The 18,376-nt window shown below is 39.3% G+C and overlaps 1 protein-coding gene across 2 annotated transcripts in view; it reads left to right on the forward strand.

Annotated features, from left to right (window-relative positions):
* NECTIN3 (nectin cell adhesion molecule 3) overlaps positions 1 to 18,376 on the forward strand; it is a 64,584-nt gene that overhangs the window by 978 nt on the left and 45,230 nt on the right. The gene's annotated exons all lie outside the window — the stretch shown is intronic.

Consider the following 18,376-nt stretch of genomic DNA (forward strand, 5'->3'; position numbering starts at 1 on the left):
GATCGAAGGGTGGGTCTGTGTGTTCTCCGGTGTGCTTTGGGGGAGAAAGAGCACGCACTTTGCTTCTGCTGATGTTGGCTTGCATCGTTGTTTCATTTTAATTAGGGTGGAATCTGTGCTGGTTGCGGTAGGCTTCCGAGTTTAGATCGCTTATGTCTGCTTGTGAGGAGGAATGTTTGTACTCTACATCACCCTCATCCTGAGAAGCTGCTACTGGGGGCACTGCGGTGCGGGGCCCTCATGTGGCTTAATGTGACCGCTTGTAGGAAAATACCAGCACACCCCACCCCCCACTCCCACCCCCCTTTCGTGCTTTTTCCTGTGGAAGACAAGGAAGAGACGTAGTATTTGGAAACTAAATTAGAGCGTGATTTAATTTTTTTTTTTTCTTCACTGCATGCAGTGTAGTGTGTGTAGTGTCATTTTTACAGCAGTGAAAGACGAGGAGGAAAAAAAAGTGGGCTTGGGCAAGAGCACATCGAAAGCCATCATCCTGCTGTTGTATTCCCAGTGCAGTAATTAATAGTTGGCAAGGGTATTTTATTATAGGATACACCGTGTCCTTTCTCTCTTGAAGGAAGGAGGAACAAGTTAGAGGAGGTAGTCTCTGGAGGTTCATGTGATAAAAATACCGAAGAACTTGAAAGCCTTGCCACCGTGAAGCAGTTGTGTAGTACCTGAGAAATGCATTTTCAGGGAGGGAATTGAGGCACTGCTGCTGTAAGATTGTGCACTTGCATGTAATAGTCTCCCCCCTCTGGCAATGATGTAGCTTTCAGAAGAGATAATTATTACTAATTTAAGCTTAAACACATGCATTTGCTGAAAAGGAATACTGTTAAGTTGTGTATGCTCTCTGTCCCAAAGAAAGGCAGCTATGGGAAATACAGGTGAATCTTCATCTACATAGGATTTCTTTCAGAGTAGAAAGAGTAATTCACTGTCATTCCTTGATCTGATGGTGAAGCTATTACCGTTTCAATTTACCAGGAGTCAATGTGTTCACATAAATTTTGATAATAGGACAAATTTAGTCCTAGTGAAGTTGAATAAAAACTGTAATAGTTGTTACATCACAAGAGTTCTGTGAGATGAAGTGACTGCCTTGTTTGCCAGAGAAGATTGGGATGCCTCTTTAGAGAAGTTTAACTATATGTTAGAGAAGTGATCTAAAAGTTGAGCTGCTTATGCAGAATTTTTTTGTGTTGCTTAGTCCTGGCTACAGGACTAAGTCTCTAAATTGATGACTTTCTTCTTTTTTTATTAGGTCATCAGCTGTTAAATTAAGTTCCTTTTTGAAAAAAATGAAGCAGGATCTATTGCCTTCTTTTCTTGCACGTTCTCTAGAGCTACTTGGCTGAATGTTTTAAAAAGTGTTAAAGACCTATTTTTCTTTTAAATACACTGAACAGTTTAATTTCCTATGCATAAAACTGTAGAGCTTTTGGTTGATAACAAACACTTGTTAGACAGTATTTGGTTTTATTTGTGATAAATTAACTGTTCCATTATTAAGAAGATGCCACATTGCAAGACCATAAGGCATCAAGGCTTAGCTTCCATGGAGCTGGCAAACTTCGCACTAGCAGTTTTTTCTTCTCCCTTTGTTCAGGGTGATTTCTGCACTTCTGCAGTGATGTTGCAGACTTGACATAACCTTGCTAAGCTATTTTTATATGTAAATATGAAGATAATAGTAACAATGAAGTTAAGAGCATCCACGTGCTGTGTCATGTAGTTGGTTACAATTTTAGTCTTGATTAGTGTAATTCAGATGTCAGTCTTACCAGATGCATTTTGGTGTATGTGAACTAGACTAATAATGCTTCAGAACTTCTTTCAAAAGTGGGAATGCTGTGTTGAAGCAATGTTCTGTAAGTGCAAAGTTTTGAAGTGAAATCTGTGGATAGAAAGAGAAACTGAAGAAACCGCTAGTGACTTTTGCACTGTGAAGTAAGAAGCAGGGAAAATGCCTTTTCTTCAATATGCTAGTTTTAAGATGACTTTTTTGCTGGTAGCTGTCACAGGTGATTGTGAAGGAAAAATAATGTTTATTGTAGTTTTGGAGTGCTCTTAAATATGTGCTGAGTATGATTATGTGTTGACGAAACCCAAAGGTGCCGACTACTTTTGTTCAGCATTCTTCTTACTGCTTGGTCAATTTTGATAATGGTAGCAAAAGGAAGACTGGAAAATGGCACCACAAAAAAACCTGCCACTAGAAAAACTTCAGCATAAACTAATTTTTTTTAATGTAGTCATTGTAACTGACAGCTAAAAATGATTATCTATAAATCCTCAGAGAAGTATTTAAAAAACGCCCCCAACACTAAAAACAAAAAACCTGAAGGGGAAGAAAAGGAATGTGTGCAGAATCTGAAATAACAGCAACTTTTGTTTTTTATTAGAAATAAGCCTGCTTTAATAATAAATGTGCTTTAAAAATACTCTTTTTAGTGAAGCAAGACTATCAGGTTTAGCTTACCATTTACAAGTAGATCTTCCACTTCTCAGTCAAACTGTGTGATGCAATGAAGTATGCACTAAAGTTATAGCATACAGTTTTGTGTGGCTTTGGACTATGGGAGATGTATGGTATCTGTAAGAAACATTATCATAACCTTTAATCTATATAATAGCTTTGTATATGTTGTGGCAGATATTTTTCAGATATGCTGTATAGGAGGACCTGGAAGGGTTTGATTATGAAAAGGTGGGTAAATATAAGTATATAGTGTACAATATATAAAAATGGAATTGCAAATTAACAATTAAATTCCTGAATAACTGTTGTCCAGAACTGTCTATTTGACCAGCATTTTTTATTTTCAGGTTAAGTCATAACAAAAATACGAGTTCATGCAAACTACATTACTAGCTTGACATCTGGTATAACTAGCTTGTGGTAGAGTATTCGGAAAGATGACAATGTATTATTTTTCCTTGTTGTATGTAAAGGGCAATGATGATAGTTTAGAAATTCCTGTCAGTATGTGCATTTATTTTTGGAAATAGTATGGAGAGAAATGCACTTGTAAATAGGCATTAGGTGAGCCGGTAGGACAATAGGAAGAGAAGTTTGAATACTACAGAAGGTATATGAAAAGTTGGAGAGAGTGGAATTTTGGTGAACTATCGTAGTAGGAAGGTCCGTGTATAAAACTGCTGTATGAAAAAACAGAGCAACTACACTGGTAGAAATAATAGTAATCTCAACTAGAGGGAGAGTTAAACCTGGTTTGTTTGATAATTAGTAAAAACATGAAGCTGGAAGTTTGCCAAGCCTGTACTTCACGATGACTAATATGTGGTGTGCTGTTTCGGGACCATTCTCAGCTCTTGTTCGCTGTGGTAGGTCTGTTGTGTTCAAGATCCCAATATAAATGTAAAAAAAAAGGTAAAATACAAAATTACATAGATTTTAGTAAAATATATTGTACAGGCTTATAATTCTTGACTGCTATTTAAATATGAGACAAGACAGGTTCAATTACTCCGTAGCTTTGCATGGAAATAGTACAAGTTGGAGTTGCTCTCAAAAGTAGTTAGAAAACTTCAACAGACAGGGTGAAAGCAGGTGAACAGTAAGCGAAGATGGCAACTAACATCTTGGCTTCTCTTGTGCAAGAACTCCCATATATATATAGATGGAAGTGAATTATAATGCTATTTGAGTTGTTACGGTCTGAGCACTTTGAGTATTATAAAAGCATTATGATTATTGTTTAGCCACTTGTGCTACATAAAGGTTGAATGGTCTCTTGATTTAAATAATGTGTTTCTGTCTTGCCTCTTTAAATAACTTAATCTTCTGTTGTGGACTATGAAGATTTTTTGATATTGCATAAAAGAAGCCTATAGCAGGATTTATTTCTTGAAACATGAGAGTTGAGTAACCCATTTAGAAATATGGTCAAATGTAGGTTGTTACTTTTTCCACCCACCTCCTTAATGTAGTATTGCTTACAGGTGATGATAGGAATCAGAGGACTGTTTCATAGCAGGAGAAGCACAGAGCATCTGTACCAGCTGACTACCCCTCAGGTGCTGGTGGTAGAGCTTTTAAGGTATGCAACATCACATCTGCTAGGAAAAGGAGTTGAAGGTGTGTTACTTTGGTAAGCAGTATGTGGGGCTAATGAGTAGCATTTCAAAACGCAAAAAATTAATTTGAAGCTCTAGAATCAGGAGTATAAATCTGTTTTTACAAACAAAATCAGTAGTGAATGGAAGTAGGGTAAAACAAATACAAAACCTTGTGTATGAACTCATAGATAGTAATCTTGTGAAGTGCCAACTACCTGCAGTGGTCTTAGTAAATGTTGCCCTTTTTTAATGTTGATTCAGTTATCTGTTGATGAGCAATAAATTTGGAAGAGTATTACTTTCCGTCCCATGTTATACCAGATTGTTGGAGGTAGCTTGAATTGGTGTCTTGTGGTTGAATGCAGCTTTGTCCAGAGTTCTTAGCAGAGTGTACGGCTACAGAGTTGCTCTATAAGCCTGCAAAGAAGTGAGACCACTGCGATTGCTTGTGTTGCCTGCTGGCTGTGGAGTCCTGATACATTACCTTTTAAAGATGAGCTATACAATGATGGATTACTTTGGCCTAGCACCATTTGTGTTTGTACTTGGGCTTCTTATTTCCAACTTTGAATAAACATGTTGTTTCATATAATCAAGATTATATTAATTTTTTTATCCTGATGACTGCTGTACTGACTGGTATATAGATACTAATGTGGAAGTTCCCATGAAGAATTTTCTTAGGGGCCCAATAATGGAATGCTAACTGAATGGTCAGATTTTCTTGGTTATGTAAAGAACAGCTATGAGTGCAATTATTTCATTACTGTTATTTTGTTATGCCATGTTCTTGGCTTTTCTTGCTGTTTGAAGAGGAGGAGGTGTATATGATCTTTAAAGTAACCTACTCAACCATGTCATTCCATGTGGGTTTTTGTGTGAGTTTGTTGTGTTGTTTTTTTTTTTTTGTAGGGTTAGCCTATCTAAAACAAGGTTTTTGAAAAGTACTTATTTGAAGGACAGTCTTGGTGTCTCATAGACCATAACTATTGAAATGCAGTCATTTGTTTTTATTGAGAGAATGGAGAAGATGATGAATTACTGGATTAGACATGAGATAGGTTCATCAGTCTTTCCTTTTGGAATCGACACTATTCTCCATTCCCAGTTAGAAAGTAGATGGATTGCCTAGAAAACAGTATAACGTAAATACGGGAAGAAATCCCCAGAATAGCTAAGAAGGGAAAGATGTAATAGCTGAATATGGAAAAAAATGCAAAGAAATAGATACAAAGCAATTAGGCAAAAACTTGCAGTAAAAGGCAATGTCAGGAAAAATTATTACTGTATTTCTGTCTAGAAAGTGAGAAGTTGTTAGGTGACAGCTTGTCTTACTCCCCTGGATGTGAAAAGACCATGTAAAATAGTGGGTTAAACTGAGGTGTAGGTATGTAAGAGTAAGACTGGAGGGGGGCTCATGGCCAGTATTTATCTTGTTTCTGGAAAAGCTAAGCCAGTGATTGCTTTCTACACAACTTAGTACAGGGGTGCATGGTAAAGAGCTCGAAGGCATAGCACAGTAACATGCAAGTCATGGTAACTTCCAAGTCATAGTAAAAAAAAAAACTAAACCTTTTTTTGTATTATCCAATAGATGAGTACTTCAAGAGTTATTTTTCTCCTTTTCATTTTTTTCAGGTAATTAACTTTCAGGCTTGGGACAGTTTAAAATGTGAAATCAAAAGCTGATCTTTCTGTGCATGAGTTACCAGTAGAATAAAATTAGCAGTGGGAATAAAAAAAAACAACTTCCAAGCCTTGAAGCTGCAGCTTCTGTCCTCTATCCTTTTACTCGCCTTCCCAAGTGTGGGGAAATGAGGAGACGTTTAGCATCAGAATGTTATCAAGAAGGTAGTGAAAACTAACAAGCTTCCAGACTGTTGTCTTTTTAATCAGTACTACATTTTTCTATTCAGGATTTTTGTTTATTTTCAGTTGTTTTTCAAATAGCATAGAAATAAAAGCAATTTTAATTTTGCAGTACCTTAAAATAGCATGTTTTCTTATTCTCAACATGAAACCTAGCCAAGTGTAGCTTGTATTGAGTTCACTTGTGTAGTAGGATTACCTACAGAAGTAGGTTGTTCTCACTGACCCACCCCCTCACCATCAGATTTTCATTGTCTGGCTTTTAAGATACCTTTGTATGTCTACAGGGGATAATTGTTTTCTCCTTTAATATTAGTCAAGGTTGGTATAGCATAAAAGTTTTTAAACCTGTCCTTAGTGTGTTCCTGGGGTTAATGTGAACAGAACAGAATGTTTTCCTTATGTTGTTTTAGATAGTTAGAAGGTGCTAGTGCTATCACTGTAATGCAGTGGCAGGTGCAGAGTAAGATTGCCATGGAAATGGCAGTGTCCTACCAAAACAAGGTACTTGCTAGAAGTTGAGTGAAGGCTAGTCAAATAGGTCTCCATAGTTAATGTGCATACATATTTGTGGAAGAAATAGATTGACTTAGCTTGAAGAATTTATTAGTTACTTTTAGTTCTGTTGTTTTTACTGCTCCTTTTAAAGATTATAAATTTGTTTGCCTTTTTTTCTGTTCTTAATCCTATTTCGTGTAGGTTTTCTTTGCTTGTATCTGTTGCTTCTTGTTTAATTGTAGTACCACCCATGCTGCATATGATTAAGCTGAAAACTAATTATAGCTTGGACAAGCACACTTAACAACAGCCTATTGGATGAAGTACTGATAGAGATAGAAGATGAATAAGTTGAGATTATGTTCAAACTGGGTAAATAGCTTAATTTATTTTCTCTTCAGTGTACATAATCTGGTAGAACAATAGCCAGTCAAGCATGAGTTGACTTACATCAAATGCAAGGAATGTCTTTGTAATAACAGAGTGACTGAGAGGGCAAAACTTTTAACTTGTATTAACTTGGGGTATTTTGTTTCCCCAAAATTCTTTCTTTAATTTCTCCTACATCACCCGTTGGTCCCTTCCACAATAAAAATATATTTAGTCAGCTCTGCTAAGGATTATTTCTGCAGGTTGAAGAAGCAAAGATCAAGAGCTGTTAATTCCATCTGTGAACGTATTTGTAAAGATCAGTAGTGTTTGCATTATAAAAACGTGCTGCTCTGCCCTTCACATGTAATGCCACTTCTGTGCTTTAAACACTTCAATGTACTTTTGACTTCTAAAGATAAACTTTCTTGAAACAGAAGTAACTTTGTTATTACTTCATTAAGGCACTTTAACATTTGTAGAGGCACTATAGATCTGAAAAAATCATCCATGAGAATTTGATGGTTGTTGGTATACCATTAATGACTTAAAATATTTATATGCGTTCTGTTGGAAGTTTCAATGTGTTGTCAGTAGCTGACATAGCATAAAATAGTCTGTCTCCAGTAACTAGCAAGTGCAGTTACCCATTTATCCAGAATGTCCTGTATAGGAAGAAGTATAATAAGTTCTTCATATCAGTATTTCAGCATTTTGTGGTAACAGAGAGAGTTTGACCCTCTGCATGTAGCTTATATGACAGGAGGTTGGAACTAGATGGTCTTTAAGGTCACTTCCACCCCAAATCATTCTGCAATTCTGTATTTATAAGTAAGACAACTGGTAAGTTCAATAGCTGTAAAACAGTAAGGTTCTTTATTACAACCAGATTAGTTATCACAGTTGATGCATCAGTTTTTGTGTGAATATGTAGTAACTTCTGTTACCTTCAGAAAAATCAGAATGTTACCTGTTGTCAAGAAACAGTTTTGTGTAAGCTTCATGGAAGATCCTTTAAAGATTCTGCTGAGAGTATTCTGCCTTACAGAAAGAGGTGAGCACTGTGGGACTCTATAGGACTCTTAGTGCAAGTTCCCTTGAGTGATACAGCTTGAGAGCTACTGTCCAGCTGTGTTTTCCAGGACTCGGAAGTCATGGCTTAGGTGTGATAAATTGATGTGGCTGTAAATAAGGTGAAAACTGAAGTAAGTGAGGAAAACTAACTCTGGCGCCTCCACAGTGGTTTCCTAAAATGTCCTTGTAGCTGTAGCCAAATTGACAAGATAAAGTTTAGTTAAGTGGTTGAAAAACTGTGTAGTGCTGGACTTAGAAGGTTCTGATGGTGTACACAGTCTATTTGGAGCCTTGTTACTGGTGGCATGCCTTTAAGAATCATTGCAGAGGCAGTTTGCCTGCATTTCAGCCCTTCTTCCTGGTCAATATTGCACTTCCAAGAAGTTTGTATATCCTACCAGGTTGAGGGGGAATTGATATACTGGAAACTAGGGCTGACTGAGTGGGACATCTGCATGCTGGCAGAAACCTTCTGGAACTGAACAAAAGCAAGTGCCAAGTCTTTCAGAGGTAGAATGATCCCATGCAGCAGCACAGACGTTGTGCTAACTGGTGAAAAGCAGCTTTACAGGAAGGAACATAGAGGTCCTTGTGGATCAGTGTGTGCATTTGTGGTGTAAATGTTGAAGTACATGGTCTTCAGCTGAAGGAAGCAATTATTATTGGCTGCTCTGAGCTTGTGAGACTGCATCTGGAGTACTGTGCCCAGTTTTGTGCTCCCAAGTACAAGGCAGATGCTGAGATGTCTGTGGAAGGCCACTAAAATAAGGAGTCAGCAGCATGTGATGTATGAACAGGGGCTGAGAAGTCAGTTTGTTCAGATTTCAGAAAAGTTCAAAGCAGGGGATCCTAATTGCTGGCTATGACTGTTTAATAGGAGGCTAGAGAGAAAATGAAGGTAGGCTCTCCTTAGATGTGCTCAAGGAAAGGATAAGAGGCAACAAACAAATTATAACAAGGAAAATTCTAATAATGTGTTAGCAATGTATTTTCCCACACAGAGAATGAAGCACTGAAACAGGTTGTGGAATCTTTGTCATCGAAAATATTCAGAACTTGTCTATGGTATGACCCTGAGCAACCTGATCTGACTTCAAAGTTGGCCCTCCTTTCAGTTGTGGATCAGATTGGATAACCTCCAGAAGTTCCTTTCAGTCTAAATGAGCCTCATTTTGTGCACGGCCAGGCAGGAGCTAGTATGCTGTAGTTGCTATCTCTGGAAGGGTAGAAGTGGTGGTAAATCTATTTCTATTAAGATTAAAATGCCCAGTGAAGTCTGAAACAAGATTTTCCTACAAAGGAATTTGACTGCTAAAAGCTTACTTTATATAATTGGATCCCATTGCTAACTCCTAATGTAAGTAATAACTTCTGAAGAGTCTCTAAAAGACGGACTTGACTGCATGGCTTCCCTTACTTCAGTAAGTAGCCAGTAAAACCAGTCCCTTACAGTACAGAGCTGAGTGGCAGTGCAACAAATACTGAAAATGTAGTTTGGCAGTAAATAGAGCACATATTATACAGCATGAATGTGCTTGTCTATCAGTTACTTAGGCTTGCTGTCCTCATGCAAGCTCCTGGACAAAAAGGGTTAACCTGCTGGAATGGCTTGCAGTGGAGGGTGGCCTTAAAAGCTAAAAAAGCAGCCAGCAGTGTCAACAATGCGGGGGACAGCAGGCATCTGCATAACTTTGTAATGTAACTGCTAACTCATTAGATTTCCTTATGGACAGCTGAGATTTAGGTGTTGTTTTATGATTCATTTATATTTCATAATATGACTACAGTTGTTAAACATTGGCAGATAACATTCAAACTTTACAAGTAATGGAAGATGTGAAGTTAATGTTTAGCGGTCTTCCTGAGCTTGGGAGACTGTTACTTGTGCAAAGTACAACCTCCATTGTTCTGCAGGCCTCGCTTCTTCCTAGAGTAGGCGTTACCTGGCAAGACAATATATAAAAAGTGGAGGAGTGGCCTGCTTTAGGTATCAGGGGCTTTCGTAGGGGTTGAAGACCTTGTTGCTTCACCTTGGGTATGTGTCAGTATTCCTGGCCCGTTTTAATTCAGGGTTTTTGCTCATACATAAGTGTTTTGCTAGCTTATCTCTTGAATTTTCTGTAAGATCAATGTACACTCATAACACTGAATGCAGTGGGCAGTCCCTCTGAGTGTGCCAGGCTACTTTCTCAATTGAAAGTTGGAACAATATCCATTTTGGCTCAACTTAATTTTTTTGCTTTAATCTTCCTATGTAAAAGTAAAATCCTATTAAAGACAATTAAACTTGTTAATATAACAGTATTTTTCCAATAGTCTTCACTCCAGAATGGCTGAAATGCCCTATATGGTGTTTTTTTAAGTTACCTGAAGCCAGGAGATGACATTTGTGCTTAAAAATTTGTTCTTGGTTATGTTTAGTAAGAATTTCATAGACAATGCTTTTGAATATGATACACCTTTAAATGGCCATAATTTCAGCTTGTTAATACTAGCCAGCATTTTTTTCCAGTATCTGTTAAAAGTTGTTTGGGCCTTTTTTGTTGATTTGTTAAACTATCTTGTGTTTATACTGAATTAACTTAGGTTGCCTAAGACAAAGGAGAGCAATTTCCATACTCTTTGCTTTGACTTTATTGGCTGTTATCGACGGAACAGTTAAAAAAAATCCGTGTCCCTCCTACCTCTACTGTTGAGTTGGTAAAATATGGCTCAGTTCTAGGAAACTTAGCTTAAACCTGATAGTTTTTATTAGACCTTCTGTTTGAACCTACTAAAGTTAAATAATAATTGTGAAATCCAGAAATTGATGATTAATTATTCTTTGGAATCCATAGGTTAAGGAAACTCAAGCTATTGTTAGTAGTGTACAGAGAAATGTAGTCTGAGAAGTATAGTGTATCATGGGAAGAACAGAAAGTACATAGCTGTAGAAAATTTAGTTACTGTATAACAAAATCAGTAGTACTGCTGTAGTATTGCACATGCCTATAAATATAGGCATGGCAATCCACTAATTCTTGATTAAAACGTTATTGCTTCTCAAAGCCAGCTGAGTTGTCCATCATTCCAACAAGTGTACCATGTAGTCTTACAGTTACTATATAGATTCTGTCTGACCATTGCAGCTTATTTGTCCCGGCTGGTGTAAATACTGGGAGGTGCCTGAAGGATCAGAATCACAAAGACTTCAGCAGTTAACAGACCAGCCCAGCTACTTTAGTGCAACATTACTGGCTTCAGGCTATCTGCTGTAGGATTCCCTTAGTTGCAGTGTACAGTTATAACTTTGCTAGACACTGAAATACTTGCTACTTAAGAGAAAATTGTTCATTTCTGAACCTTTAGGTAGTGTACTAGTTGGACTAGTGGCAGAAAGACTTGTTTATGAAGTGGCTTCAGTCAGCTATTGCTTTTGGTGACATGCAGGATCCAATTTTGGTTTGCTAATTCTGTAGGTCATGCATTTAGCAGTATCTGCCAGGTCTATCAGCATAGTGGTTGGTAACTTGACTGTCTTTCAAAAAGGTGTCAACTGAGAGATGGTGTGACAGAGGATTGTGTGTTCTATTTAAGAAAGCTTACTAATTATTGGCTACTAGCTGGTATTTGTACTGATGAGGGAGTAACTGAAATTGTAGTCTTAGCACTTTTGATAATCAGTCAGAGGACATCAGTGTTGCTTAGTGGTTTCATCCATCATGTTTGCACCTAGTTCTCTGCATCTTAATAGTGCATGTGTTTTGTGTGAAGGACCTAGTATTGTTGAATGGAAAAAAGAATGATGATAGTTTTTGAAGTTTGCTGTGTGATTTGGAGACACAGCATCTACTGACCTAATTTGGTGTCTTGAGACCTTTCACCCTTTCTGGGCTGTTGGATGCAGGATGTTATGAAGAGACTAAGTCTGGTCTTTCATCTGGTACATTTTGTGTGTCCATGTTGTGACCAATCATTCTACCAAGGGTAACACTGAGCATTATCAAGAGTGACTAAAGAACTCTGAGAGCAAAGGTAAAGAACGTGCATGCAAGTGCACAACCTTAGTACCTATTCTAGTGAGGGAGAGAGACTTGAATGTGTCTGGTTGCTGTTGAAGGACTTCTCTGACTGCTGAGCTGTCCTTGAGGAAGAAGAACTGTTGAGCCAGAGTCTATTTGACAGAATAAGACTGGAGTTTTTTTTCCAATAGCTTTGATAACTTGTGAAGAGGACTTTAAACTAAGCTAAAAGCTGATGAGTAATGTTAAGAGGGCATACTCAAATACAATAAATGACCCCTGCAACGTGCAGGAAGTCCAACAGGTCTGGCATGAGGTCAGCATGGAAAAATAGGGAAATTCCTCAGCAAGCCTCAAATGTGCAAAGGAAGTCAACAGAAAGTTAAAGCAGGAGGAACATAGAGAACAGTATCTGAGTGTGTAGGTATAGAGCTTCAAAAACTCAAGCTCAGCTGCAGCTGGAACCAAGTAAGGGGTGTTAAGGGTGACAGGGGAGGCTGCTGTAACTACAGTGTCAGCCAAAATAAAAATCAAAGATAATGTGTGCCCACTGCTCAGTGGGGCGGGGCACCTAGTGAGGAACAACATGGAAAAAGTTGAGATGTACAATATCCTGTGATTGTCTGATTTTCATTGGTAACGGCTGCCATGGGGCTTCCCAGTTTTAGAATCTGTGGGTTGTAGCATAACCCACAAACCTGAAAGGTATCAGAGTGCTTGAGACCATGGACTAAAAAAAAAATGCTTCTTAGAGTGCTGAATGTGTTGGCGGATGTCACATTCTGTTGTCTTTGAGAAATCATAGTGAGAGGGGGAAGTTCCAAATGAGTGAAAAAAGGTAGACATGCACCCATCTTCAAGAAAGCAAGATCCAGGGAACTACAGCCTGGTCAGTCCCTGTAAAGATTATGGAGCAAATCCACCTCTGGGCCTTCTCCAGGCATGTGAAGGGCAAAAACAGGTGATTGGGAATGGCTTGAAGGGTGGAATTCACTTGTACAGAATCCAACTGGTGGTTAATCACCAGTTGATACTGGGGCAGATACAGTTTTATGTCTTTGAAGGCAGGATACAGCGTACTAGGTAGGTTGGCAGATTATCCAAAAGTGTACAGTTGCTAATCTGGGAGGTGGGACTGCTACTTTGAGGGACCTCAGCATGCTGGAGAAACAGGTTGGCTGGAACATCATGGAGTTCAGCACTGAGAGTGGGAAGTTCCACATCTGGACTGGAGTAACACTGTGCAGTAGCATTGGTTGTGTTTCAGTGGGCTGGAAGCCAGCTTGGCAGGCACAGGGGTTCTGGTAAACAACAAACTCAGCATGTATCTAGCAGTTTGCCCTTGCAGCAAAAGGAGATTGCTTCATCCTAGGCAGTGCTAAGCATGACACCAGGTTGAGGGAAGGGATCCTTCACATCTGTTTGGCACTGGAACACTGTGTCCAGTTTGGGGCTCCCCAGTACCAGAGAGACATTAAGGTACTGGAGTAAGCCCAGTAGTGGGCCACTGTGTTGAATGGGCGCTGGGGTACGTACAGGCTATTGAAGGAGGCACTTGCAAGGGCTGAGCTTGATCAGCCTGGAAAAGGGAAGGCTGAGGGAAAGAAGCCTTTATTTTATTGCTGCCTGATGAGAGCATGTCAAGAAGGTGGAGGAAGTCTTTATTCAGAGGTGCAGCACAAGAGTGAATAGGAACAGGTTGGGGTATGGAAAATTTGGAGTCAATGTAAGGAAAAAAATCCTTCTCTATGAGGGAGGTAAGATACTGGAGCAGGTGCCCAAAGTGGCTGAGGAGTTAGTCTATGGCCGTATTCAAAACCTGACTAGATGAATCTCCAAGCAGTCTGATACAATTGGACCTTCTTTGAGCAGGACTAGATGGCCTCTAGAGGTCCCCTGTCTCTTACTTGCATGAAATCAGTATTCTCTAAAGCAGCATTAGACCTTGTTTGCCTTTGCCAGTGAGAACTACATTGTGAAGAAACCTGTACCTAGGAGTTCACTTGTGTGTGTTTGTAGTAACTGGTAGGTGTCTTTGTGGGGAATGAGGTATACAGATTATACATATGTTGGAGATGAACTCTTGAACACTTTGGAGACATCACAGGCTTTCTGTGAATGCATTTGCTTTATGAACTGGTACTGACAAATAGTGATTCCTGGTACCTGAGCACTGTAAATGCCTGGGTCTGACAGATGAAGTCAGAATGATTAAGTGAAGAATGTCTTGCTGCTAGTAGTAACTTATACGCTGGGATAGACATGAGCTTTCTAGGTAGGCTAGCAAGGTACGTAATGCAGTTACCCTTGTGATTGATAATGTCAGTGTATATATCGTTGTTTAGCACAATACTGACTTTCTGCCTTATAATAAAAGACAGCAAACAACAGTGATAATCCTATACTGACCACTCTGAATTGCATTTTTGGATTCTGAATGCATTATCTTGTATTTTCATTAGTCTATGTAATGGTAAGTTTATTATAAGGTAGTGCTGAAACAACAGCTATATAACTTGTTTGTTGCACTTGGTGTGTGTCTCCTGGAATACCAGCCCATGTGTGTGATTAGGGAGAAGAGACCGTACTCCCATGACATTGGTAACTCAGATTTTGAAGTGAAGCAGGAATCATGAGCACTAACTCTTCAGACTTCTCTGATACTTAGTACCCAACCCACCACCCCCAATTTTTCTTAAAAATAAAAAAATAAAGTAAAATTAAATACTGGCAGGTGTTACAATAGCATCAAATAGTAGAGTTCCTTTTCTGATTAAGGAACTAGAGAAGTCTGGAGTCTGTAAGGAAGTGCAGGAAGGTAGTTATCTGCCCAAACCTTCAGATAGCAGTCAGTGTGGTCTAGTTAGAACCTGGAGAGACTTTGTATCATGGAAGCTACAGTTCTGAGTGGTACTGGAGGGTATGAGAATCCTGTCTGTTGCATTTCCAGGAGTATGAGGTGTTCCAATTAAGCATAACTATTTGTTGTTGATAGCAAGTTGGAATAAAGATGAATTGGAAAGTTATGGAGAACCTTATGAAACTGAGTGAAGCAAACTGACGTGTAGAAAAATGTTCAGTGATACCCATGAGGTGAGAGATGAGAGTAGTGGAGAGAAGGAGTAAACTATATATATATGTATAGGCTTTGAGCTAGCTACTTCTATACTTGGAAGCAAGACCTTGGGTATGTGATGGTCACTTCCATGAACTGATGTTCTGCAATTGTCTCTAAAAGGGTGTGGTGAGCAAATCAAGTGCTGGAGTAAGATGATAGAATAGAAAATACTCGGCTAACATGTAAATGGGTTGCTTGCCCATTCTTCAAATACTGTTTAGTTTTGATCCCTTGCTTTTAAAGCAAACAGAAAAAAGCCCTAACAAACACCTTGGGGTTGAAATAAGTTCAGAAGAGGGCAACAAAGATCAAAGGTGTGAAAGTGGACTTCTAAGTCAAGTCAGCTAAGATTGCAGTTGAGAAAAGAGACTATTTCTTGAGAGAATGGGAAGAAAAGGAGCAATATGGTGGGCTCTGTGAAATTGTGTGATGTCAACAATGTGTGCACAGATGAACTCTTACAGTGCAAGAAGTAGATGCTCATCAAATTAAGCTAAATGGAGACAAGTTGCAAGCAAAGAATGTGGTTTTTAGAACTGGTAGGTGGCAAGATTGCTGACACATTTGCCAGGGGATGCTGTGGATGGAGAAAGCTTGTGAAGTCAACAGGAGATAGATCAGCACTTAACAATCAACTGAGGGCAAAGCTGACAGGTCAGGTTGTGACAGCTGAAAGTGTTACAAGTAAATATTTGTCCTCAAACAGCCCCACCCCCACATTATTGCTTATATTTCTGCATGTGACTATTCTCGGTAATTTTTTTCTTGGTGAGAGCACGAATCCTGACAAGCTATGCTGTTAAGTTTCCAGGTGGTGGGGAAGTATATAAAAACATACAATCATAGAATGGTTTGGGTTGGAAGGGACCTTAAAGATCATTTAGTTCCAAATCCCCCAGAATTGGCAGGGATACCTCCCACTAGTTCAGGTTTCTCAGAGCCCCATCCAACCTACATTTGAACAGTTCCAGGGAGGGGGCATTCACAACTTCCCTGGGCAACCTGTTCCAGTGTCTAACCACTCTCACACTGAAGAACTTCCTTCTAATACCTAATCTAAATCTCCCCTTTTTGAGTTTTAATCCTTTACCCCAGGTCCTCTCACTATATGCCCTTGTAAGTAGTCCTTCCCCAGATTTCCTGTAGCCCCTTCAGGTACTGGAAGGCCTCTGTTAGGTCTCCTTAGAGCCTTTTCTTCTCCAGGCTGAACAGCCCCAACTCTCTCAGCCTGTCTTCATAGGAGAGGTGCTCCAGCCTTCTGATCATCTTCATGGCCCTCCTTGGGACTCACTCCAAGAGCTCCATGTCCTTCTTATGTTGGGGAGCTCCAGAACTGGACACAGTACTCCGGGATCTCACAAGAGCAGAATAGAGGGGAGGACAGTGAAGGAATCTTAATATAGAGCTGCCATCTTGATCAAGGGTCTTATTTTTGAAGCATTTTAGTTATTGAAAGAGTAAGAGAAAGGTGAGGCTACAGAGGTGGCATCAGTGATTAACCCACACCTCCCTCAACTCAGTCTACAATGACATAGGTAAAATGTTCAGGTCGCATATTTTGTAGTCAAATACCAATCATTTGGTGCCTTTTAATCTATATAGTCAATTGTATAGGCAACCCTTCTTATATGAGGTGTATCACAGAATAGTCATGATTGGAAGGGACCTCTGATCTCGAGTCCAACTATCAGCACAAAAACCCAAACCAACACAAAACAACCACATGCTCCTCCTCCAAAAAAAAAACACCACAAAAAAACCCCACAATCTCGGCCACTAGAGCTTGCCCTGAAGTGCCACATCTACATTTTTCTTGAATACCTCCAGGAATGGTGATGACTCAACTGCCTCCCTGGGCAGGCTGTTCCAATGCCTGACTACTCTTTCAGTAAATAAATTCTTTCTAATATCCAGTGTAAACCCCCCCTGCTGCAGCTTCAGGCCATTTCCTCTAGTCCTATTGTTATTCACTTGGGAGAAGAGGCCAATGCCCATGTCCCTACAACCTCCTTTCAGGAAGTTGTAGAGGGCATTGAGGTCTCCCATCAGTCTCCTTCAGACTAAACAACCCCAATTATTTCTGCTGCTCCTCATATGTCCTGTTCTCTAGACCCCTTACCAGCTTGGTAGCTTTTTCCTCTGGACATGCTCCTGCATATCCATGTCCTTATAATGGGGGGCCCAGAACTGAACACAGTACTTGAGGTGTGGCCTCACCAATGCCGAGTAAAGGGGCACCATCACTTCCTTAATCCTGCTGGCCACCCTATTCCTGATACAAGCCAGGGTCACAAGCCAGGGTGTGATTTGCCTTCTTGTCTGTGATGTAAATGCTTTTCTCACTTGAAGGAAAATACTCCACTAAGCTTTGACCTCCACTGGATTGTCCTTCACTGACACAGCTGAGCATCTCACATACAGGTCTGAATGTGGTAGAACAATTGATTTACAGTAGCAGCTTGAATACCTCATACTTATCCCTAAATTTTGGACTGTGAACTGTGTCCTGTTTTACACACTTAAGAGCAAAGAAGACTATCTTTGCTAGAGGTCTTGCCTCAAGGCAGCTGCCTGTACAATGTATGAAATAAGTAGTGTATTGTTTTGAAGCATGTCTTTTGTCATAATATTATGCTGGCACTTGTTTTGAACTTGAAGTGTAACAATACTAGTTTTGCAACTTTTAGACTTAGCTCTGAAGAGCATACTAGAATTGAAACCTTTTAAGATTGAACTGATGTCCAGAAAGTGGTGGGTTTTGTGTAAAGTGTAATTGTCTTTGTATCATGAGGGACAGTTGGTAGTAGGTGATGATACTGACTTAAGGGCAAATAAAGTTCTGTGTGCTTGATTTATAGGAGGCAGAAAAGCTCAAGCACTAGCTAAACCAAAGTGGTTAGTTGTTACTCTGTATCTCCTGAGTATCTCTTCTGTCATCACCTTGAATTTATAGTCCTGCAAATAAACGAGGAAACCATTTTTTAAATAAATTTTAAGCAAGCAACACTAAACTGATGTCTAAACTTCAGGTTATAACAAGTTTATTAATGAATATACTGGAATATGTTACTGTTCTCAAAGCTGAAGGTTTTCATACCTCCAAGTCTTACATGTGGTTGAGAACGAGAAAACGAGTCTCTGAGGAGTATGTCACAGTCACTCAGTTGAAGACAAACTAGTACTAATAGTGATTTTGTGTAGATTCATATATACAGCTTTGAAGAGTTTAAAGCTTTCAGAAAATACATGGCAAAAGCTGAATATCTACTTGTGGATCAGAATACAAGAAATAACAGAAGACAGACTACCTGGTACGAGCTCTCTGTCTGATGAAGAGGAAAACCTTTACAGAAAAGAGTAA

This window comes from Apus apus, chromosome 1 (genome assembly GCF_020740795.1).
Source record: "Apus apus isolate bApuApu2 chromosome 1, bApuApu2.pri.cur, whole genome shotgun sequence".
NCBI classification, from domain to species: Eukaryota; Metazoa; Chordata; class Aves; order Apodiformes; family Apodidae; genus Apus; species Apus apus.